This window comes from Schistocerca piceifrons, chromosome 4 (genome assembly GCF_021461385.2).
Source record: "Schistocerca piceifrons isolate TAMUIC-IGC-003096 chromosome 4, iqSchPice1.1, whole genome shotgun sequence".
NCBI classification, from domain to species: Eukaryota; Metazoa; Arthropoda; class Insecta; order Orthoptera; family Acrididae; genus Schistocerca; species Schistocerca piceifrons.
Window position 1 is genome coordinate 244818829 of NC_060141.1, and position 24445 is coordinate 244843273.

Here is a 24445-nt window from a genome sequence, read left to right on the forward strand (position 1 = left end):
GATGATATACAGGGTGCGGATGTGTTCAAGGAAAATAAGAAGTTTGGGGGAAGGAGATGAGGTCGATGAGGATACGTTTGGGGGATGGAAGGTGGGTACAGAAGGCGAGGCAGAGTGCATGGTGTTCTAGGATTTGGTGGGCTTTATAGAATCTGGGGGCTCAGATATACAGGTGATGCTGGCATAACAAAGGATGGGTCAGATTGAGGATTTGTAGGTGTGAAGGATGGTGGAAAGATGCAATCACCATGTCCAGCCAGACAGGAGATTCAGGAGGCAGAGTCTGTTGTGGGCTTTTTGTTGGATCATAAGGAGGTTGGCAGTCCAGGTGAGGTGGCCATCATGGGTGAGGCCAAGGTATTTTAGGGTAGGAGTAAGGTGGATAGGATGACTATAAGTTGTTAGATAGAAATCATGGACACAGAAGGAATGGGTGGTTCAGCCTATGGTGATTGCCTGGGTCTTGGAGGTGTTGATACAAAGGAACCACTTATTGCACCAAGTGGTGAACTGGTCTAGGTGGGTGTGGAGGTATGTTGGGACCGTCGAAGGATAGGATAATGGGCCAGGAAGGTGGTGTCATCAGTAAATTGGAGGAGATGAATAGATGGGGGATGCTTGGGCATATCAGCAGGATACAGTACATAGAGGGGAGGTGAAAGGACAGAACCTTGAGGCATGCCAGCAGAGGGATAGAATGTACAGGAGTTGGAATTGTGGATTGATTTTGATTTGATTTGATTTTGACAGGGAAGCTAAAACTGCTTTGGTCCAGCCCACTACTCCTGCACTGAAATCGAGTTTATTGTGCATATCTCTCCCTGCATATCTAGTAAAGCCAACCAATGTCCTTAAATAGTGCAAGGAGCCCCTTCACCAGTTTTTTGTTAGACATGATTTCTTCAGGTCCAGTTGTTCTGAAGATTCTGTATCTTTTGCTCTCCAATGCCATGTATTTGAAGATTACGTTTGATGCAGTTTCTTCACCCTCATCACAGATTTTATATTTAGAGTATTCTTCCATTACACAACTTGTGTGTAGGTGTTTTTTTGAAATTTCCATGGCTGGTCATCAGTCCAGTCATAAGTTTAATCCCTTTCCTGTTCAAATCGAGGATGACAGAGCTTCTTTTAAAACATGGCTTGCTGGCGCTGTGGCCGAGCGATTCTACACGCTTCAGTCCAAAACTGCACTGCAGCTACAGTCGCAGCTACATGCCTCAGGCATGGATGTGTGTGATATCCTTAGGTTAGTTACGTTTAAGTAGTTCTAAGTCTATGGGACTGATGACCTCAGATGTTAAGTTCCATAGTGCTGAGAGCCATTTCAACCATTTGAAAACACAGCTTAGGCATCATTACCTTACTATGTTTTTGTTTATGGACCTTGGTGCAATATTCTACGTGCTGTTTCCTAAGCCAGCTCCATAGTTCTAGTCTGATCATAGCCTTGGTGATTGTCAGGATAGGTTCCAGTCCAATAAATGGAGTCATTGCCCCAATCCAGGCGAATCTGTCAGCTTGTTCACTGCCACAGATCCCTCAGTTGACAGGGACCTACACTAGGTTTACCCTATTGCTTCCCCCTTGCTCCACCAGGGCCGTGTGGCATTCTGAAACAATCTTAGATGTCTTTTCAGGAGTTCCCAGTGATTTCAGGGCTGGCTGGTTGTCTGAATAGATGTAGATGCTACGGTCCTTGTAGCACCTACGCCTATTCTCCTCCACACATGCCCTGATTGCAGCTTGAAATACTGAGGCCAGTTTTCCTAGAGAGATGATGCTCTTCAATCTTGGCTGAACCCCATACACCCCTGCTCCAACGCCTTGGTCTGATTTCGACCCATCGGTGAACCAAACAATGTCTCCCTTAAGGTGTCGAACTGTTTTTTCCCACTGGTCCCTGCTTCCAGTTATTATATTGTTAGGCTTATTGAAGCTATTGGGAGTTATTATATAGTCGGCCAGCATTTACCCAGCCATTCCTATATTTACCTCACTCACTATCTTAGTATGTGATTCTGGATATCCCAATGATATCCAGTTTTTGACAGTTTTAACTCTGTATGCCCCAGGTGTAGTGGAGGCATGTCCAGCATGGCTTCTATCCCATGTTGTTATGGCTAAACAAGCCGGTCTATGCACCTTAGCAAGCTCCTTAGCTGCAACTCGCTGTTCTACCTTCTTCCACCAAACTACAGCCCCATAGGAAATCCTAGGTCCAGCCACCATGGTGTGTATACAGTGTATACCTTTGGGGCTTAGACCCCAGTTTTTAACACAGGACTTCTGGTAGTCATTAGAGTACCTTACATCTTGGAGCAGATGCTCTTAACGTGAGGGGTCCATGTTAGTTTCTCATCTAATGTTACCCGTAGATATTTCACTATCCCCTTCACAAGCAGAGTTTCATTGAAGAGCTTTAGATTCCAACGTGAGTGATGGATATGTCTCTTTGTGAATGGCGCCACAACAGTCTTCTTAGGGTTAACCCTTAGATCCTTTTTGATGCATCCGTCATACACAATGTCCAATGCACCTTGTGCTGCATTTCTGTGTCAATAAATTTGCCAAGTATTACCATGACAAGGTCATTTGCGTATCCTTGGCAAAAGCATTGTCTAGAATTTAGTTCTTCAATGAGATCATTCACCACTAGATTCCTCAGTAAAGGAGGCAAAACATCTCCTTGTGGGCATCCTCTAGTGGTGTTAGTCACCATCTTTTCACTCATCATAGTAGCCTCTACGTTCCTTCCACAAAGCATGGCCCTGGTCCACCTACATGTAGTGGTCCCTAGGTCATGCATCTGTGCTGCCCCTTACCATGGAATCGAAGGTCGTGCTACTGAAGGCCTCCTCGATGTTTGATGTTTGATATGGGTGTTGGTTTGAATGTAGAGGGGCCCGTAATACGTCTCCTCTCCCCAACGTATACATTAACCAGGTTTTCTAATGTTTTGAGAATGAAGGAGGACAGACTGATTGGTCTCATATCCTTGGCCTTGGTATGATTTGTTCTCCCTGGTGTTGGAATGAAGACAACCTCCACTGCCCTCTAAGCTTTGAGAATGATTCCTACTGCTAGGCTAACCCTGAATAGCCTGTATAGGACTCTTATGAGATTCTCTCCTGTCTGTTGCAGGAGAGATGGAAAGATTCCATCTGGGCCAGGTGACTTGAACGGTTGGAATGTTCCCTCTGTCCATTCGATTTTATTGAAGTCCACACACTCCTTGGCCGATTCCCAGTCCTCTCTTCGAGTGCCTGAGAACCATTGTCACTCAGAATCACATTCTGGTCTGTGTTGTCTGGCAGAGCATATTGAGGAAAGTGAGTTTTGAGGAGCAGTTCCAGCATCTCATGTGCTGTCTTTGTATATTCCCCATCCACCTTCCTCAATGTACCTCCTGGAATGGTTGGTACTCTAGTGAGCATTTTGTGAAGTCTGGCTTGAGCAGCTGCGCTCTCCACTTCCTCGCAGAATGCCTTCTGGGATTCCTCCTTTGCTTGTCTAATTGCAAGGTTGTAGTTGACAAGAGCCTTACGAGATTTTACCCATTGTCCATTGCGTCTCTCAAGATTAAACAGTCTTTGTACCTGTTTTCTTTGTTTTTCCAAGTTATTATTCCGCCAAGGCACACTCCTATTTGTGCACTTCTTGGTGATTGCGCAGTTGTCCTGATATGAGGTCACTATGGCAGAGTGTATTCCTTATCCAGGTTTTAATTTTAAGCTTAAGTCAAGGTCCCTCCTATATGTCTCCCAGACTGTTTTCTTGGAATTCCTATAGGTCATGGTCTGTCTGATTCCCCTTTCAACCTTGAATTTGATGTACATGTGGTCCAATGAGGATGACTCTAAAGCCACATGCCAATCCATCACCTTGGAACCGAAGGTTATGTCAATTACTTTTTCCCTTCCGCTATTAGTGAATGCAGGTCATTGCCCCTATTCAGGACCTCCACCTTGCAATCTAAGAGAAATTCAAGAAGGTACTCACCTCTACTGTTCATGTCCTTGCTGCCAGACACTAGGCTGTGGGCGCTGGTGTCACATCCAACCAACATTTGGTCATCTTGCCGATGGCAACCTTCTATCAGTCTCCACACCTCCAAAGAAGGAGGAGAGCTGTCTTCATAAAGAAGGTATGCTGAGGCCAAAACCATTTCCCTCGTGATACCTTCCTCTCCTCACATTGCTGCATTCTGATGGTCACTAGGTCCCTGGAGCAGAAATCCATCATTGGCATGAAAGAAATTCCATTGCTTACATAGATGCATGTTCTTCAGTTTCTTAGATTTCTAGCAGAAATCAGCTTACCTCCAGTGTCAGTGAAGCCTGATACGTCCCCTTTATATATATAGGGTTCTGCATCTGGGCCACATCCACTTCCTGCCTCCTGTCTTCATCTTGCTGCCATCATTGCCTTTGAGGTCTTTGATAACCCTGACGGTGACCTGTGAGAATCCTAGAAACAATTTCAGGTCTTGCTCTCGAAATGCCTTCAGGGACTTCTCTCCGACCTCCACCACCAGGGTTTGACCTTCTGGTACAACCTTCTGTTTCATTACTCTCCTGTCCTCTGGCGAGACTTTTGGGTTCTGGACCCCTATTTCTTTCAAACAGAGTCTTAGAGGAGACATCCTTAAGCATTTTTTTTGTACTCATATTGATACCTTTGCGGTCATAAGAAGATCTGCTGCAGTCTTGACCAGCAGCTTCACATCCTCCCACAGGGATATCATGGGCATCTTGTCCTTAAGCCATTCCAGTGTGTGCACCGTGTCACAGACAAAAACGAGGGCGCCACAATCAAGATAGACCCTCCTGAAGTTTGATTCTGGACCAGCATCTCCCCCCAATTTTTTCTAAGAGGGCTGTCTGTACAAGTTCCTCCTGCTGCAAGGTGATGGCTACTTGTGGATAGTCTTCCTGAATAACTGCCATCCTAAAAATCGAGACTGCAGTACTATAGGCCTGCTCCTCTATTTCTTGCCTCAGCTTTTTCTGGGCTCGCTTATCCAGGAAGGAGGGAGTCTTAGACTCCTCCTTTATTCTCTTGCTATCTGTCTTCAACGTTGTGGGGGTCTGCGTATCCCGCTCAACTGGAGACAGTTTTTTCTTGGGGATCTTCGGCACAAGCCCTTTTAATTCTCTCCAGTTGTCTTTTGGGTAACATTCTTTCCCTCCCTTTTGTCTCTGCTCCCTGAGGAGTTTCCTCCTCTGGGCCCCAGACAAGGCTTTAATCTTGATCTGGTCCAATTTCTCGGTTACAATTCCCGCTTCCAGCTCTGGTCTACACCCTGACCCAGTTGTGAGAATGCCTTCCATTGGTTAGTGTCTGAGGCCTCATTTGCCCCTTAGTTTGTTTTAATTTATTTTCTTTAGACATGTCCATCTTGGTCCCATGAGATTTGGGGATATAAATGGTCCACACCACGAATACCCCACATGGTGTAAGGCTACTTAGTCAGGGAGGTCGCCTGGTATCCCTGAGGTTCTGTTTCTGACACATCTTCCCATGTGCTATGCACCCCTCAGCACGGATAGCATCGCACCTTGGGTTGGTCAAGGTAATTGGGTAAGGACTAGGAGTGGATGGGGAAGATACAATGTTGTGGGACAGTCTTAGTCTGATCCATCAGCCAAGGCCTTTTGGCAGTAGGTCCTCTAACTTTGGCATAGCCCTCAGTTTCACATGGATATGCAAGCCTCTCCACACACATGGACAGTGCTTTGTCAAGGTGGTGTCCCCTGGATAGGTGTAATTGTGGATAGTGACATAGGAGTGACGACAGGAGAGGAAGGAAGCAACGAGATGGACGAAATTGATAGGGAGAGCATAGGTCTGGAGTTTGAAGAGGAGCACAGGATGCTAGACGCAACCGTAGGCGTTCTGGAGGTGAAGGGAAACAAAAATAGTGGAGCAACAGGAATTAAGTTGGAGGGAAAGAATATTGGTAAGGTTAAGTAGCTGGTCCTCGGCTGAGAAGGAGGGCTGGAAGCCACACTGGGTAAAGGGAAGGAGGTGGTGCTGGTTAAGGTGGCAATGAATACAGCGGGAGAGGATGGACTCAAAGACCTTACTGAATGTGGAGGTGAGGCAGATGGGACAATAGGAAGAGGTGTCAGAGGGGGGTTTGTTTGGTTTTGGGAACAGCAGGACATGGGAAGTCTTCCACAGGTCAGGGTAAAAGTTTATTGAATTTCGAATCCCGCCCCCCAAAGTGGGGGGCGGGGGGGGGGGGGCGGGCTGGCAGAAGTGTAATATGCCGCTCTGCAGCCTACAGAAGAGTTAAAAACATAATGAGGAGATAACAAAACAATAAAAACAGGCGATAAAACTGTGAATGTTTAGAACAGTAACTTGGCGAAAAGTGAAAATATAAAAGCAAAGGTTTGGTGGTGCTGGTTGAAACACATAGTAATTAGACAAGCACAATTAAAAAGCATGGCGATAGTCTGCTTTTTTTAACAAAAAATACATCTAGCGACAATATGGCTTCTGTTTGCAACACTTAAAAAGGGTATGCACAATACTGAACACTCACATAAACACTGCACAATAGAGTAGACACGAAGCCCGATGTGGGGGGGGGGGGGGGGGGGGCAGGACCCATAGAGATGAGAAGAAAAAAGGGGCAGGAGAGGAAAAGCACGAAAGGGGGAGCCGATGGAGGGAGAGTACACAGAAAAGAGTGGGGGCAGGGCAGATGCGAGAAGGAGTGGGGAATGCAGTGGATGGGAAAGCAAAAGGACTCGGTGGAGAAAATGGAGTCAGAGAGAGGGTAAAACAGGATGGTAACGGGGAGGGGGGAGAGGGAGCCTGGGAAAAGGACAGAGGGATCGAGGGAGAGGTGAGGATCAGAGTTGATAGGAGGGTTAAATGGAGATAGAGAAGGCATCATCTGGGAGGAGGAGTTGAAAGAAGCCACCTTGGTAAAGAAGATGAAAGGTATAGAGGTGGAAGGTAGGGCGGACACAACAGTGAGGGCGTGGCAATGGCTGGGGGCTGGAGAGGAGAGCAGCAACCAGGGTGGGGGAGGGGGGGGAACAAGTCGGAGGGAGGTGTAGAGGACTCTGATATGTTCGAGTAAAAGGAGTACGTTCGAGCACAGCTTGAGTTGAGACACAAAATCAGTTTTACAACACTCGCGTAGAAAAGAAAACGTTTTTGCATGAAAAAAATTATTTTAACCCTTTCAGCCAATTGGTCTCGGCTGAAACTACCACTGCATTAATTTTTTTTAAGTACCAGAGCCTTCCACATAAAACCACAGATGGTACTGCAAGACAGTGACACCTAGTGGTACACTAAGATATTTCTACGAATGTAGTGCATTGTAGTAATCACCTATTGATCACAGCAAGATTCTGCGCAGAGATTTTTCTACTGATAGCATGAGATTGTGACATGTCTTTTTTTATGGTGATCATATTGAGCGGATCACTTACTGTGAAATATCGGTATATATAAAGTTACTGAAAGGTAAATTTGTGTATGTACTACTGGAATTATGAGTGATTTCCAACTGAAACCACTGCAGCAGTATGTACTTTAGATACAAATTTATCTCCTTGTTATTTAGGTCTACAACTTGTTTTAGTCGCTATGAGTTCATAGAAGTTTCGCGATGTGGGACTGTGTCAAGGAAAAATGTGGGACTGCTTTAAAATTTGTCGTAGGAAATGATGGTTAGTTGAGTACTGTGTCCCAGTTGTTCCAAAACGAAACTACAACTTTAAAGCTATTGATGGTTTACTTTATGCCAATGTCTTCTTCTGTTCATTGCTTAATGTGATGATAAAGGTATATTCTGTAAAAACTTTAAATTTTTTTTTTTTACTTTCTTGGAAGTAAAAGAGTGAAATCGAAATAGAAAAAAAGTAGTTAAGGACTTGTGGTCTCAACTGCGTTGATTCGTCACACGTCCTGCACATCCGACTTCCCACAGAACGCCGCAGTAAAAGCCTCTTGACTGTGTGATCATCTACATACGACATTTATCAAATGTGCTAAGTTTACAAGAGAATTTCGATCGCGTGCCACATCTTGATTTCCGAAAAGCGACACTATAGTACGGTATACCTCCGCAATTATGTGGCTGGCTCAATGAATATTTGGTTTGGAAACAATGAGGCCTTGGTAGGTCGATGGGGGTAGTTGTAACCACATCTGCACGCACAAGTCACCTAATTCCCGTAAATTCCGGGGAGCTATGCGATGAGCTCATGCACCATGTTCAGTCACATCCCAGATGTGTTCGATCGGGTTCAGATCTGGCGAGATGGAGGGGCAGTACATCAAGTGGGTCTTGCCAGTGTGTTCCTCGAACGCATTATCTTGTTGAAAAATGCCACTGCCGTCGGGAAACGTGATCGTCATGAAGGGGTATGTATGGTCTGCAACCAGTGTACGATACTCCTTGACCCTCATGGTGTCTTCATTAGTTCCAATGGACCCTTGGACGCCCACGTGAATGTTCCCTAGAGCCTAATGGAGCCGCTGTCGGCTTGTCTCCGTCCCGCAATACAGGTTCAAGGAGCTGCTGCCCTGGAAGACGACGCATACGCGCCCTCCCATCAGCATGAAGGTATCGAGATTCGTCATAGCATGCAACCCTCTGCCACTGCACCAGTGTCCAGTGCCGATGGTCACGTGACCATTTCAGTCATAGTTGCCGATGTCGTGGTGTTAACATCGGCACATGCATGGGTCATCGGCTGTGGAGGCCCAGTATTAGGAGTTTTCGGTGCACTGTGTGTTCAGACACACTTGTCCTCTGCCCCGCATTAAAGTCACGCCACAGTTTGCCACCTGTTCTGTTTTAACGGTCTGCCTAGCATGCGACGTTCGACATCTGTAGTAAGGGGTGGCCGCCTAACAACGCGACATCTGGCTGTGGTTTCACCTTGGTTTCACCCCGTGTTGAAGACATTCACCACAATACTCCTCTAACACTCGACTAGTCGTGCAGTTTTCTAAAAGCTCGTGCCGACCCTCTGGGCCATCAGAATCTGCCCTCAGTCAAACACAGATGGTACGCGCGCCTTCACATTCACACGGAAAGCAGGCTCGCTGATATTACATGCACCGTGCGTGTATCCGACTAGCAGTCATTTCCTGCCAGGTGAAGCTGCTATCGCCTGGATGGGTGTATGTCGACAGTACATCGATGGTCACAAGTTCTTGCTGAAAAGTGTATGTAAACGATTTATCAGGTAGGGTCAGGAGGAATTTAGGTTTCTGATATTTACATCATCCTAGGTTGTTCGCTAACCGTGCTGTTTGCTACAGAAAAATAAGGAAAAGCAGAAAGACTTGGACAAAATTTCCGATTGGTGTAATGAATGGCAGCTCTCTATAAAAACAGATAAATGTAAGGTAATTACAGTAACAAAGAGAAAGAACCTGATGGTATTTGATGATAACATAGTGGTGGACTTTTTGAGTACCAGTCCGCGTAAGTATTTAGAGATAATACTAACAGGCAATGTATAATAGGACGATCAAATAAATTCATTAATAGCGAAGGCAAAAGGATGACATCGATTTGCTGCAATGATTCTGCCTTAGTGCAATGCATCTTCAGAGGAAATCGCATACAAGACGATTTATGAATTCCGATGTACTGTTCGATGACAGTAAACATCGACCGAACTCAGAGGCGCTTAACAGGACCATATGGCCCGTATGAAAGAGTAATAGAAATGTTTGGCGATGTTAAAAGCAAGTCCTTGGAAAAAAGATGACCTAGTTTTTACGAAACCCTGTTAGGTAGAATTAGAGAACCTGTATCAGAAAAATGAGTGTGCTGCCACTATGCTGCCACGACACCATAACTCGCGTAGTGGTCACGCAAATACAAAAGAAGAGATAGGGGATGTACAGAGACATACGAGGTGCGACAATAAAGTAATGAGACTGATGTGAAAAAAAATGTTGCTTACCGTTTTAGCCAAGTTTAGTGTTGTCTCCTTCGAAGTAGTTCCCTTCTGATTGCACACACTTTTTCCAGCACTTCTGCCAATGATGGTAACATTTCAGGAATTCATCTTCTGTAATATCCTCCAAGCACCTCGTCACAGCTTTTTGGACATCTTGTGTTGTTTGAAAATGGTGGCTCTTGACCGCTGTTTTGACTCTTGGAAATAGAAAAAAGTCGCGCAGAGCGATATCTGGTGAATAAGGAGGCTGTGGTAGTACTGAAATTTGTTTTGAGGTTAAAAATTGCTGTACTGCCAGAGCAGTATGGGATGGTGCATTATCGTGATGCAGAATCCAATTATCACCAACGTTGTCACAGACACGAAGAACTCTTTTACGAAGTCTATCTAAAATTTATTTGTAGTAATATTGGTTAACTGTTTGTCCAGGAGGCACCCAATCTTTATGAACAACTCCCTTGGAATCAAAGAAGCACACAAGTATGCACTTCACTTTTGACTTTGACATGCGAGCTGTTTATGGTCTGAGCACCATTGCGAACTTTGGCGTTTTGTCTCTGGATCACACTGATAAAAACCAACTCTCATCTCCAGTGATAACATGGCTCAGCAATTCTGGAATGATTTCCCTTTTTTTCTAACAGATCGGCTGCCACATTTTTCCGTGTTTCTCGCAGTTGTGGTGTGTGATTTTTGGGGACCATTTTTGCACAAATCTTTCTCATACAAAGATCTTCAGTTATTATTAGACGAACCATTTCTCGATTGATGTTCAGTTCTTCTTCAATCATTTTCACGGATAATCTTCGATCAGATCGTATAAGTTCACGCACCCTGGCCAAGTTGACATTCGTCCGTCAGGTTGATGGTCGTCCACTGCGGTCTTCATCTTCAACATTTGTTCTGCCTTCACTAAACATTTTATGTCAATGAAAAACTTGTGCTCTTGACATAACCTCCTCTCCAAAAGCCCTTTGAAGCTTACCGTAAGTTGTCGTCGCGTTTTGAAATAATCTAACGCAAAAAGAAATGGCATACCGCTGCGCAATATTATGCGGTTCCATTTCCATGACGAGAGACACAAACACATGTTAATTTATTGCAGCACAACTTACGACTGAGCAGTAGCATCGATGTGCTGCTTGGACTAGAAGCTTATAGACCAAGTTCAAAGATATTGTGCCTATGCAAGCCTACAGGGTTGCCACATCTTGCAAAGAAAAGCAGTCTCATTACTTTATTGTCACCCCTCGTTTACAGCGTGGTCCATTGATCGTGATCGGGCCAAATATCTCACTAAATAAGCGTCAAACGAAAAAAATACAAAGAACGAAACTTGTCTAGCCTGAAGGGGTAAACCAGATGGCCCTATGGTTGGCCCGCTACATGGAGCTGCCATAGGTCAAACGGATATCAACTGCGTTTTTTTTTAAATAGCAACCCCCATTTTTTATTACATATTCGCATAGTACGTAAAGAAATATGAATGTTTTAGTTGGACCACTTATTTTGCTTTGAGATAGATGGCGCTGTAATAGTCACAAACATATGGCTCACAATTTTAGACGAAGTGTTGGTAATAGGTAGGGTTTTTAAATAATAAATGAAAAGCACCAGTTTGCTTTTGTTCTACAATACTACTTTTATTGCTAACCGGTTTTCGGCTTACAAGGCCATTAAAATGCCGAACTAGGTACGTTTCAACATTTTATTTCGGTTGTTCCAATGTGATACATGTACCTTTGTGAACTTATCATTTCTGAGAACGCATGCTGTTACAGCGTGATTACCTGTAAATACCACATTAATGCAATAAATGCTCAAAATTATGTCCGTCAACCTCAATGCATGTGGCAATACGTGTAACGGCATTCCTCTCAACAGCGAGTAGTTCGCCTTCCGTAATGTTCGCACATGCATTGACAATGCGCTGACACATGTTGTCAGGCGTTGTCGGTGGATCACGATGGCAAATATTCTTCAACTTTTCCCACAGAAAGAAATCCGGGGACGTCAGATCCGATGAACGTGCGGGCCATGGTATGGTGCTTCGACGACCAGTCCATCTGTCATGAAATATGCTATTCAATACCGCTTCAACAGCATGCGAGCTGTGTGCCGGACATCCATCATGTTGGAAGTACATCGCTATTCTGTCATGCAGTGAAACATCTTGTAGTAACATCGGTAGAACATTACGTAGGAAATCAGCATACATTGCAACATTTAGATTGCCATCGATAAAATGGGGCCCAATTATCCTTCCTCCCATAATGCCGCACCATACATTAACCCGCCAAGGTCGCTGATGTTCCACTTGTCGCAGCCAACGTGGATTTTCCGTTGCTCAATAGTGCACATTATGCCGTTTTACGTTACCGCTGTTGATGAATGACGCTTCGTCGCTAAATAGAAAGCGTGCAAAAAATCTGTCATTGTCCCGTAATTTCTCTTGTGCCCAGTGGCAGAACGTTCAAACTCGTCGCCATACAATCCCTGGTGCATACAAATATGGTACGGGTGCAACTGATGTTGATGTAGCATTCTCAACACCGACGTTTATGAGATTCCCGATTCTCGCGAATTTATCTGCTACTGATGTACGAATTAGCCGCGACAGCAGCTAAAGCACTTACTTGTACATCATCATTTGTTGCATGTCGTGGCTGACGTTTCACATGTGGCTGAACACTTCCTGTTTCCTTAAATAACGTTAACTATCCGGCGAACGGTCCGGACATTTGGATGATGTCATCCAGGATACCGAGCAGCATACATAGCACACACCCGTTGGGCATTTTGATCACAATAGCCATACATCAACACGATATCGACCTTTTCCTCAATTGGTAAACGGTCCATTTTAACACGGGTAATGTATCACGAAGCAAATATCGTCCGCACTGGCGGAATGTTACGTAATACCACGTACTTATACGTTTGTGACTATTAGAACGCCAACTATCACAAAGCGAAAAAAGTGGTCCAACTAAAACATTCATACTTCTTTGCATACTACACGAATATGTAATAAAAAATGGGGGTTCCTACTTAAAACTACGCAGTTGATATCCGTTTGACCTATGACAGCGCCATCTAGCGGGCCAACCACAGCGCCATCTGGTTTCCCCCTTCAAGCTAGACGGGTTTCGTTCTTTGTAGTTTTTTCGTTTGATGCTTATTTCGTGAGACATTTGGCCCGGTACTATCAATGGATCACCCTGTATATACCGTCGTTTGCCATCGCTCAATACGCCAATAGAAGACGACAGAAACTCGATAATACTTCTATGAAATACTCTCCACTGCACACTGCAGAGTTTCCTTCAGAGTATATGCAGTAAACATATTTCCTAGCATCCCTGAATCCACGACGAGCAGAACGTATGAGAGGAAAAGCTGACAGCGGCCGGTCGGCCTGCTGCCCACCAGACGGCAGCACAGTGGGGGCGGTGCCTCTTCCCTCGGCCGCATCTGCCGCCTCTGGACTGACTTAACATTCACCTCACGACGCGTCGAGCTCTTTCATTCGCATCTCCGACTGCGGGGCGGCCTCATTTACATCGACAATGGCGGCGGAGCCTTCTGCTCTTTGTTTTCCGCGCCACCGTACTGTCCCAACCTCAGTGTTTTGCCAAGAGGACCCACCACCCTTATCCGCACGATTTTGTCCCTGGATTGTGTTTCTTCACTTCTGAAAAAAACACAGTCCTTCGATAAACAAAATACAACTTCAGTTCCACACAGTCCTTAGACAAACAAAATACGTACTTTCTCACTTACGTATCTAGCGTTTATCGACCTTGAACATCATCTGCCGACCTCACAATCCAGTGCCTGTGGCCCTGAACTGTTTGCATCTATTTCGATTCCATCCAGCCGTTGCAGATGCTTCATGATTTCCTGAACTACAATTTCGTGGATCAGACAAACGGACGCGTTCCTTAGTGTCTTTCCGCTACCGCAGCTTTAGCTCTAGGGAGAAGGTAGTGCTACTCAACGCTTACAACTGAGGTCAAAATGACTTGCTTTCCATAAAACTCGATGCGACCATGAAACTCGATATCAGTTGAAAAATGTAGAAGTATGGAGAAGCCGAGTTGGATTCTGTGATATTCCGTTGTTTTCGTATTATATACAGAGGGGTCCAAAAATATGTATCCACTGTTTAAAAGTCCATAACTGGCAAACTAATTGACGGAGTTGTCTCATCTTTGGTAGTTTAGTAGTTTGTAGTCCCGGCAATCGCCACACAAACGTTATATTGCGTTGTTTTGTTTTGTCAAAAAAGCACTATGGGACTTAACATCTGAGGTCATCAGTCCCCTAGAACTTAGAACTACTTAAACCTAACTAACCTAAGGACATCACACACATCCATGCCCTAGGCGGGATTCTAACCTGCGACCGTAGCAGTCGCGCGGTTCCGGACTGTAGCGCCTAGAACCGCTCGGCTACCACGGCCGGCTTGTTTTGTCAGATGACAGTCGCCAGATAGTCAGTTTTTTGTTCTTAGTTGCAGCTAGTTGCTCGAGTAAACATGGCTGGCGCAAGGCTTGCATTCGATGAAAGGAAGTCAGTTTTGAAGTGGTGTTTTAAGTACGAAAACATTAATGAGGTTCAATGGCAATGGCGATATGATTCGTCACATTCGAGACAAATTTGAAGCCGAAGGTTTTGTTAAAGATGTACACAAACGACGATCTGGACGACCTGTAACAGTAACAAGTCCAGCTAACTCCAGTCGTGTGTTACAACAGTTCACTCGCTCACCACAGAAGTCTGTGAGACAGTGTGCCCCTGAAACTGGAGTGAGTCGCTCAAGTGTTCGGCGAATTTTGAAGACAGCAGAGTGGAAGTGCTACATCCCACGACTGCTACACGCGATGAACGAGGACAACCCAGATCGTAGAATGGAGTACTGCGAGTGGTTTACTAACATGGTGCGCAACGATGAAGAGTTTGCAGGGATGATTGTGTGGTCTGATGAGGCACAGTTCAAACTCAATGGTACAGTAAATCGCCACAATTGCATCTACTGGGACGCCGAAAATCCGAACGTCCATGTAGGCAAAGCTGTGAATTTGCCAGGAGTAAATGTGTGGTGTGGGTTGTCTTACCGGGGCTTGATTGCGCCATTCTTCTTTGATGGCACAGTTAGTGAAGTGTACCTTCAGAAGCTTCAGACATCCATTCTACCTGCCATCCGAGACTTGTATGGAGACGAAATAGTTTACTTTCAACAAGATGGTGCCCCAGCCCACTACCAACATATTGTTAGGGTGGATCTCGACGAAAATCTACTAGGGAGATGGATAGGCCGTAGAGTTGCTGTGGAGTATCCACCACGTTCCCCAGACCTAACTCCTCTGGACTTTTACCTGTGGGGAACACTAAAGGACGTCGTTTATCGACAAAAGCCACGCACATTAGATGAACTTCGAGAATCCATCGTACATTCATGTGCAAATATCCAACTGAACACGTTGTAGTCAGTAGTTCGTGCTGCAGTCCGGCGGCATCGTTTGTGTGTGAATGTTAATGGTGACCATTTCGAACACCTACAGTGATATCTTTAAGTTGGACTTTAAGCCACACTTTCACCAAAAATAAGACAACTGCGTCAATTAGTCTGCAAGTCATGGACTTTTAAACAGTGGATACATTCTTTTGGACCCCTCTGTATTTGCATGTTAGTTTAGCATGTCGTTTGAAGGCAACGGTACACTGAACATTTGCCACAGACCGTCGCCAGCGGTTCGATTTGTTATAATTAGTCAGTTAATGACACACTGACGACAATAGCCCTGAGGTGATCCTAACGTGAAAAGCTTGTTGAAAGTTGTGTGCGCTCACTGTAATGTAGTGGTTAGAGAAGTGGAGTTACGGAGTCGAAAGAAAAGAGTTCACATCCCGCTGTATTCAAATACTTTTTACACATCTTTCCGCTTTTAAAAGATTTTGGGACTTTCTTATTAATGGAATTGGTCTGCTTTTACATAAGAAACAATATGGGGTCCTGGGTCCGCCTTGATCCAGAACACAATCGTTTTTATTTACTCGTATTTTGTTCCAAAATTAGTGTCAATGACTATATTCCCATCTTCACTAGGTTCCTAAATTCTAAAACACGAGAAAATAGCATAGTTGGTTCCAAATATAGTGTTCTGCGAATAGTTTTATAATACTTTATCTACATACTCTGACTTAAAATAGATAACGTATTGTGAAGCTATTCACAGAACAGAACATTTGGGACCAAACAGGAGAAGCGCAATAACATTTATAGTGTTTATAACAATGCTATTTTTTGCATGTCTTAGAACTAAAGAATAGATTACGATGCCGACACTGTCGCTGAAATTAGTTTCGGAGTAAGTAAATAAAAAGCAAAAAGTGTTTATCATTGAGGTGAACGCACAGTCCCATATTGTTTGGTCTCTCTCAGCAGTGATTTTTTTTTTCGATTTGACTGATTAAAAAACAAAAGATTAAATTACAGTGAGTGAAACGATTAGCAATGACACTTGTGTTCTTGCTTGTCACAAATATTTGACTGGTTCTTCTGAATATGTCACGATTTCCGGCGGTTTTGTTCAGCAGAACCCTATGAGTACGGCTTAAATTTCTGCGAGTGACATTTATATTCTTGCTAGTCACAATTATTTATCTGTTTATTTCCTTGTACACCGTAATTTTCGAGGGTGAGTTTACGCAGGAACCTGTGAGCACAGCTTAAATTCCTACGAATGAAGCGAGGAGTAATAATAGTTCTATTCTTGCTTGTCACATCTATTTAGCTGCTTTGTTTCGAATTCGCCACAATTTTAGAATATCCACTCACACACATGAGTTCCGCAAAACTCGACGCGACCACAAAGCTGGACAGCAGTCGACAAATGTGCTGGACAAACATCATCATTTTGACGTCACTTCCTTTTGAGATTCGAGTGAATCCAGCTTCTCCTTAGCTCTACTGTGGTCAGGCTTGTGAGTCACACGGTCTGTCCACTCAAGTCATTTTGCCTTGATTTTCCGGGCAATAGCTAGATAGCACATCGACTCGTAAAGTTTTAAGTTCTTCCTGTTTCTGTTTGTATTAGCATCTCACCCTTGACCAAGGACCCTCCTTAAGATATTTCATGCAAATATCTTCAGTTTCACATCGTTTTCTCTTGTGATACTGAATGTCTCTGTTCCATACACCGTCAGTGGAAGCACAGGGTGGTTGAAAAATATTCATCTGTTTTCATAAGTCTGCATTTTCTACACGAATCAATACAGAAACTATGGATGGATTGTAGCTTATACATCTAAACCAAACGTTTGCCTTGGTACCAGTTGGAAATTTCAAGTTCATGTGGTTTTAGGAGTCTCCCTGGTTTGCAGAGCCCGTTAGCTCGTTCATTATTCAAAGAGCATCAAGTTCGGATGCCGACAATACAGCAACAAAAGGCGTTTGGCTTTTTCAATTTCAATAAGTACAATCCAGTCGTCAGTGGCTGAGAGTGATCTGGTTTTGGGGCGGCAGGGGGAGGGGGGGGGGGGGGGTGCTAGAGGGTAGTGGAGCCAATGCTCCAGCCGAAAAGTTTTTCAGGGCATAAGGGCACAGGAACTGTAAAATACAATTTTTATAATACAATAAAATACGGTATTTCAGAGCTTTCATATAGTCCACGTCATAGCTGATGTCCCATGTTAATGTTTTTTCGACAGTTAATATTTTACATGTTCGATCGGGAGAGTGGGGGTCAACCCCGCCCTTGAAAAGGAGGATCTAGTGATCGATTGGTCAGAGTCGCTCGCTTTCGCCCGTGGCGCATGCGAAATAAATATACTCTCGCTTGATTCACGAGTCTGTTGATGTGTTTCTGTTACGTTACCCCTAGTTGCTTACATAAGGACTAAAATTACATAACAAAAAGTAGCCTTTAGATCCATAACACAGGTAAATAATATGTCTGTATTATAGAAGGGTGCATAAGTAAGTTTATTTATTCATAAATTTCTTTTTGCATTGAGGGACCAGCAGCTTTTTTTTATTGCCAACGCTTGGCCATAAAAAAGCTGCTGTTCCCAAATTAGTTTTGTAAACAGTAGCTGTTGAGTTTGGCCTTAACCCTTTAGTATCTGAGATGGGCATTTGACGAGGAACCTCTTGAGTGCGAGGTCGCAAGTTCAGTCTTTACTAAGGCTCTTTTGAGAGTACTGCGTTGACAATTATGACAGGAAAAATATGAACTGCTAATGGCTGACCATATGCATCAGGACGGCGATAGAAAATGAGTGTCCCGTAGGCAGAGAGATCAACTTTGTACGGGACGTATGAATTGTACTTCAATAAATGGACATCATCGACATTCAAGAAATGTTCAAAACAAACCATTGATTTGATCAATGAGCACTAAATGAGAAATGGCGGGCCACAGTGACCACAAAGGTTCGCACATCAAGATGGAAGGCGAATTCCTTGGGAGTTACAAACCGTGTAAGATGCTCGGCTAGGCGTCCAATCCTATAGTACGCAAGTAAAATCATAGTGGCACAAGGGGGTGATGAAAACTGATGGAATTTGATGGCACGCAACCGATTGTGGAACAATGTGTTTTGGAGCTTATCGTGCAACTGACTTTTCTTTAATGCGAAGCGGAAAATAGTGCGATAATATGTTTTATTGGCACAGAAAAAACAAACATCCAGAGGCTGAACTGGTCCAGTGGTTCAAGGTGGTATGAATTGCCATGTCACACACTTTTCAGGAAGGATAATTTGCTTTAAAGGAGTATGGTTCTTATATGCAGACCAGGAATCGAGCAAAATTGAGTTTTTTGACCAGATATTGGCCAAACACAGTGCTCGTGCCATAGTTGAAGTTCTCTGACGTCCATTTTTCCACTCTTGCTTGATGTGACTTAAATATTCCCTACTGCTCTTGCAAGATCAAGCACACGAGAAAGAATCGTAGGGGGCAGTGACCCTCCGATTTCTGGCAGCACAATAATTAACGTTTCAACCAATTTACCATCAAAATTAACAGTTGGTATAATTTATACGAATGCTTTAAGATACTGATCTTAGTTGATCTTGATACAAACCTCTTGATGCCCCTAATTTTCAGGGTCCCATTCATATGCATTTCCTCTTCATACCATCATTGGTCGGAATTGAACAGAAACTCCTTATTGAACGATGGGATGATTTGTTCTCTCATCTACAAATTTTCAGGTGGATTTCTCAGTTTGCTATGCATCATCGAGTTGAGGCTTTGTTTAAAATTCTGTTATCTTACATCCACCAATTCTCTAGTAGTATTTAAAGGTATACAGCCGTACACTGTTTCCCTTTAAATCCCTGTAATGTGTGTTTCGCGCAATTTGATGTGCATAACGTAGTAGATTACTATCAGGCACATCCTGCATATTGTATCAGCATCTTTGAGACGCCCAAACACCAGTTTTTGTAACAAGTGCGCCTTGTTATCCCTTGAATATCTACAGTTTTTCTTACGCACTACACAGTCATACTGTTGCGAACTTATTTGATACCTGCTCATAATTTTCTTTTTTACTATGCTGCGGATGATGTTCCATCTGTGAAACTATGTTTAGTACCCGCTTCTTAGGCAAAGGTCGTCCTTTACTGTGTTTCACTGGAGGATAGATTTGTAGCTCCCTGTTCGACAAGGATGATAAACTATGTGGCTCGACACCTTTTCACTATCAGTGTCACTTGTTAAGCACTTATCGTCATTACTGTGCTCCTCATGTACATTGTCCGCACATTAGAACGTGCACGACACCACGAATTCCACTGACTCATCTAGCAGAAACGCTGACATTTCATCTGCCACTTCTTTCTCATTCTGCGGAATTCCTTGGGTTCCTTTCTGACGAAACGTCAACTTCAGCAACTTTTGTTGCAGACATAATGAAATGTTTATTTTCTTTATCGTTGGCATTGCTCCGCGTTGTATTAGACCCACTGACACTAGCATTGTCGTGGGTTAATCGTCGATTAAGCATTCAGCTACGCTCCATAGCCTCATGCTGTGCTCGAAACCTCCAGTCCTGCCCCCTGTTCCCATTACCATCAATCAATATTCTGGTTGCGTGGTAGACAATATGGGGGGGGGGGGGCGTCGAATGCCGCAAACATCATTGGTCTTTTGTGACACGCATTCCCTGTCCATCTCCGTAGCTGAGTGGTCAGAGGGGCTGACTACCATGTGAAGGACCCAGGTTCGAATGAAAGACGTCGTCATTATGTTGAAGCATTTGAAAACTGGAAAGAACTTGAAATGCGACTACAGATACGTGAAACAGTCGATGGAGCTGTTCAAGTAGAGCAACTTAAATCATTTGAGAAATGGAAACCTGTATTAACTAGAATTATTGATCCTACATTCTAAGCTAAAAAAAAAATAAAAATCAATGAAAAATGAGGCACCACGAAGGATTTATCGGAATGGGGCGGAAATCTGTAGATGTAATGTGCATATACAGTGAGGCGAATGATAACAGTTTCAGAAAACTAGGATGATTTATTGAAGGAAAAGAACTTCACAAATTGAGGAAGTCAGTGACGCGCTGGTCCACCTCCGGTCATTATGGAAGCGATTAATCGGCTTGGCAGTGACTGATGCAATTGTTGGGGCTAGATATATTTATGCAACAAACGGACAGTAACGAGTAAGAAGACAATATGATTCGGAGAAGACATTTGGTACACTTATTGTATTTGATTATTGTAAACACGGACTGACAGATTGATAATGTACAGTAAATGAATCACATTTATGTACATAATCAAGCTGTGCTAGCAGTAAGTAACATATACAGGGTGATGAAAATTCGTGCACTCGAACTTCGCAACGCGATCTCTCACATACTAACAGTACAAAAAAGTCTTTCTAAAAATTTCGTCCTGCGCGTATTTGCGGCAGTAAATGGACGTCAAAGATTAGCGGTTGGCAAGACTGTAATCACATGTACGGAAAGTATCTCTATCAGCACATAGAAGTAGTGTTCTGCAATTGGTGCAGTGGATATTGTTTGTGTTCGCTTCTGGCTCGAGGCGAATTTGTTTTTATTTGCTAAATGTAGTCTGTGTGGTACAATATTTGGTAACTTAATCGTCATACAGTGATTACGATGGGTCTTCTACAAAATATTTTCACTTACATACTACGAACACAGATAAGGAAGTACAATCGTTTTCATTGGTCACCTTTTTGCTCCTCGTGGACGCGGACCCTCTCCCTGTGGTCCGATCGATTGGTACCAACTATTGTTCGTGTCGCGTTCAGGTCCATTACATATCGTTAGGAATGTACTATGTAAGTGTCGTGTGGCTTAAGGAAAGGTGCATACTACAGTATTACATGGCAGAATGAAGTTTGCAAATAAAAATGGATATGCCTCGAACCATATTCGAGCTCTTGACCTCCTGCACGCTAATCCAAAACGCTATTCACTGCAGCAACTACACAGCAGTCCTGTGATCTGTTGGCAGAGGTAGTTATCGGACACGTGATTAGCGTGTTGCCAGATAGCTAATCTTTAACGTCCGTTTGCAGTAGGAAGTATGTGCAAGACGGAATTTTGTGATAGACATTTTTATATTGTTCGTATGTGAGGAATCCCGTGCGAAATCCGAGTGCGCGAATTTTTGTTCACCCTGAGTAGAAGCATATAAAAAGTATAGTTGCTGTATATCAAGGGAGTTACGTATGTACAACACATTTGAAAAAAACATGGCACATTCTTCCACAGGAGTTATTGCTGATATTATTACCCTCAGGAATGGGCTAAATTTTCAGCGCAAGTTGATGGTTCAACAAATCTTTTGAATTTAGGTAGGACTACTTACATATTTCTAGCTCTGATAAGGTTCATTTTGTATCCCTAGTCAACTGTATGCTAAATTTCCACGTTAAAAAAGGATGGAGGAGCAAGAATACATTTATCGATTTTGAGCTGTCCTGCAAGAGTTAACGTACATGAATTCTCACCATCTTTGTTGACAAAGTGCTCACGAAGACGGGTCTTAAATGTTCTCCCTGTCTGCCCTATATAAAAACTCGGTCATTTATTACATTGCATTTTATAAACTCGAAATTTTATAAATTTGTCAGATGAAGGTTACTCATTACGCAGGGCAAACATTAATAAAACCGACAAACTTCAGGGCGAAATCGAGGAAAAAACGTCCTATGAAAATGCTTCCGGGAACGCATCTTTGCCACGGAAGATGGCGCTGACAAAAGACAGTTCCTCTGACTACTTACCGTGAGTTTCTTGTACATTGCAGGCTGTGTGACTGACGCAGAGTACTGTAAGCATCAGAACGGTCCGGTATTCATCTCGGAAACAAGCCGAGGTGGTGTTTGTGTACGGCCAGGCAGATGGAAACGGTCGAGAGGCAACACTGCTGTACCAAAACACACACCTTCACAGCCACCAAGCACATCACACAATATATCAAGCTCTTTCTGAGCATTTGTGTGTGTGATTCTGGGTCCTTTCAGACTTGCAGGGAGGTGGTGTACTCTGTGTACACGATATATGGAACACCGGGTTCTATAGGATACTGAGACGAATCCCAGTATACGTTTGGGAGTACATTTGTCAAGGTAACGTACTTAAGTGATTAACTTTGCAAGGTCACAGGTTAATGTAAGTGCGAAACAAGCCAGTGCGAATGTGAAATGATTGTACATTGATAACTGGTGTAGCCGCCAGAATGTTGAATGCAATCATGCAAACGTACATGCATTGTGTTCCACTCAATCTGCTAATACGGTGAGGTTTAATGCTGTTTGTGGATGACACTGCAGGTGTCATCCGATGATGTCGAATATGTGCTCAATTGGAGACAGACCTGGTGATCGAGAAGACCAAGGCAACATGCCGATGCTCTGTAGAGCATGTTGGGTTACAACAGCGATATGTGGGCGAGCGTTATCCTGTTAAAACACACCGACTGGAAAGCTGTTCAAGAATGGCAGCACAACAGCCCAAATCACCAGATTAACGAACAGTTTTGCAGCGAGGGTGCTTGGGATAATCACAAGAATTGTCCTGCTGTCGTACGAAGTCACACATCACATCATAATTCTAGGTGTATGTCCAGTGTGTTTAGTACACACACACATGTTGGCTGCAGGCCTTCAGCTGACCTCCTTCTAAGCAACATACAGTCATCGTGGCACCGAGGCAGAAACAGTTTTCATCAGAAAACACAACAGAACTTCACCCAACCCACCAATGAGGTCTCGCTTGACGCCACTGAAGTCTGAAATGGCGGCGGTCTGGGGTCAGTGGAGTGCCGCTTAAGGGCGTCGGGCTCAGAGCTGTCCTTGAAGTAACCGATTTGTAAGAGCTCGTTGTGTCACTGTGGTGCCAACTGCTGCTCAAATTGCTGCTGTAGATGCAGTACGATGAGCCATAGCCATACGTCGAACACCGTGGTCATCCTTATCGGTAGTGCGCTGTATCCGCCAGTAGCCTAGTCTTCTTGCTACGGTACATTCTTGTGACTACCACCGCCAGCAATCATGTACAGTGGCTACGTTCCTGCCAAGTCTTTCTGCACTATCGCAGCAGGAACATCCAGTATCTTGTAGCCCTATTAGTCGGCCTCTTTCAAATCTAGTTAGTTGGTAATAATGGCGTCTTTGTCGCCTAAGGGGCGTTCTTGACTAACATCAACTCACCGTTTTGTATTATCACGTAATAAGGGAGAGAGTGTGGCAGATATGATACGCGAGTTGGGATGGAAGTCATTAAAGCAAAGACGTTTTTGGTCGCGGCGAGATCTATTTACGAGATTTCAGTCACTAACTTTCTCTTCCGAATATGAAAATATTTTGCTGAGCCCAACCTACATAGGTAGGAATGATCACCAAAATAAAATAAGAGAAATCAGAGCTCGAACAGAAAGGTTTAGGTGTTCGTTTTTCCCGCGCGCTGTTCGGGAGTGGAATGGTAGAGAGATAGTATGATTGTGGTTCGATGAACCCTCTGCCAAGCACTTAAATTTGAATTGCAGAGTAATCAAGTAGATGTAGATGTAGACCGCGTCCAATCACAAAGGAAACTAACCCTCATAACCGTTACAGCGGTATTTAAAGTAATCGTGATGTGACGGAACGTCACATAAATTGACATTTCAAGGAAAATTAAAACGGTTTCTTGTGTAATAAAAAAGTATGAAAGACTACGTCCGTTTGCGCGATGTAAATCAAACATTAAAAAGTAGAGTTTATTATCTGTAAATCTCGCAAACAGCGATGCGTTTAACAAATAGCCCTTTTGTATATAGTATCTGTGTAATATAGATAAAGAAGAACAGAGATAATGTTTTTTTTTGTTTAGATTTTTTTTCCTAGCTTGGCTCGTCTAACGGAAGGCCGCCATTGTATGAAGTCTGACATTTAATGTAAATCTGTCTGTAACTTATCAGAATATATGTCCAATTGTTATTAGAAAGTGTTG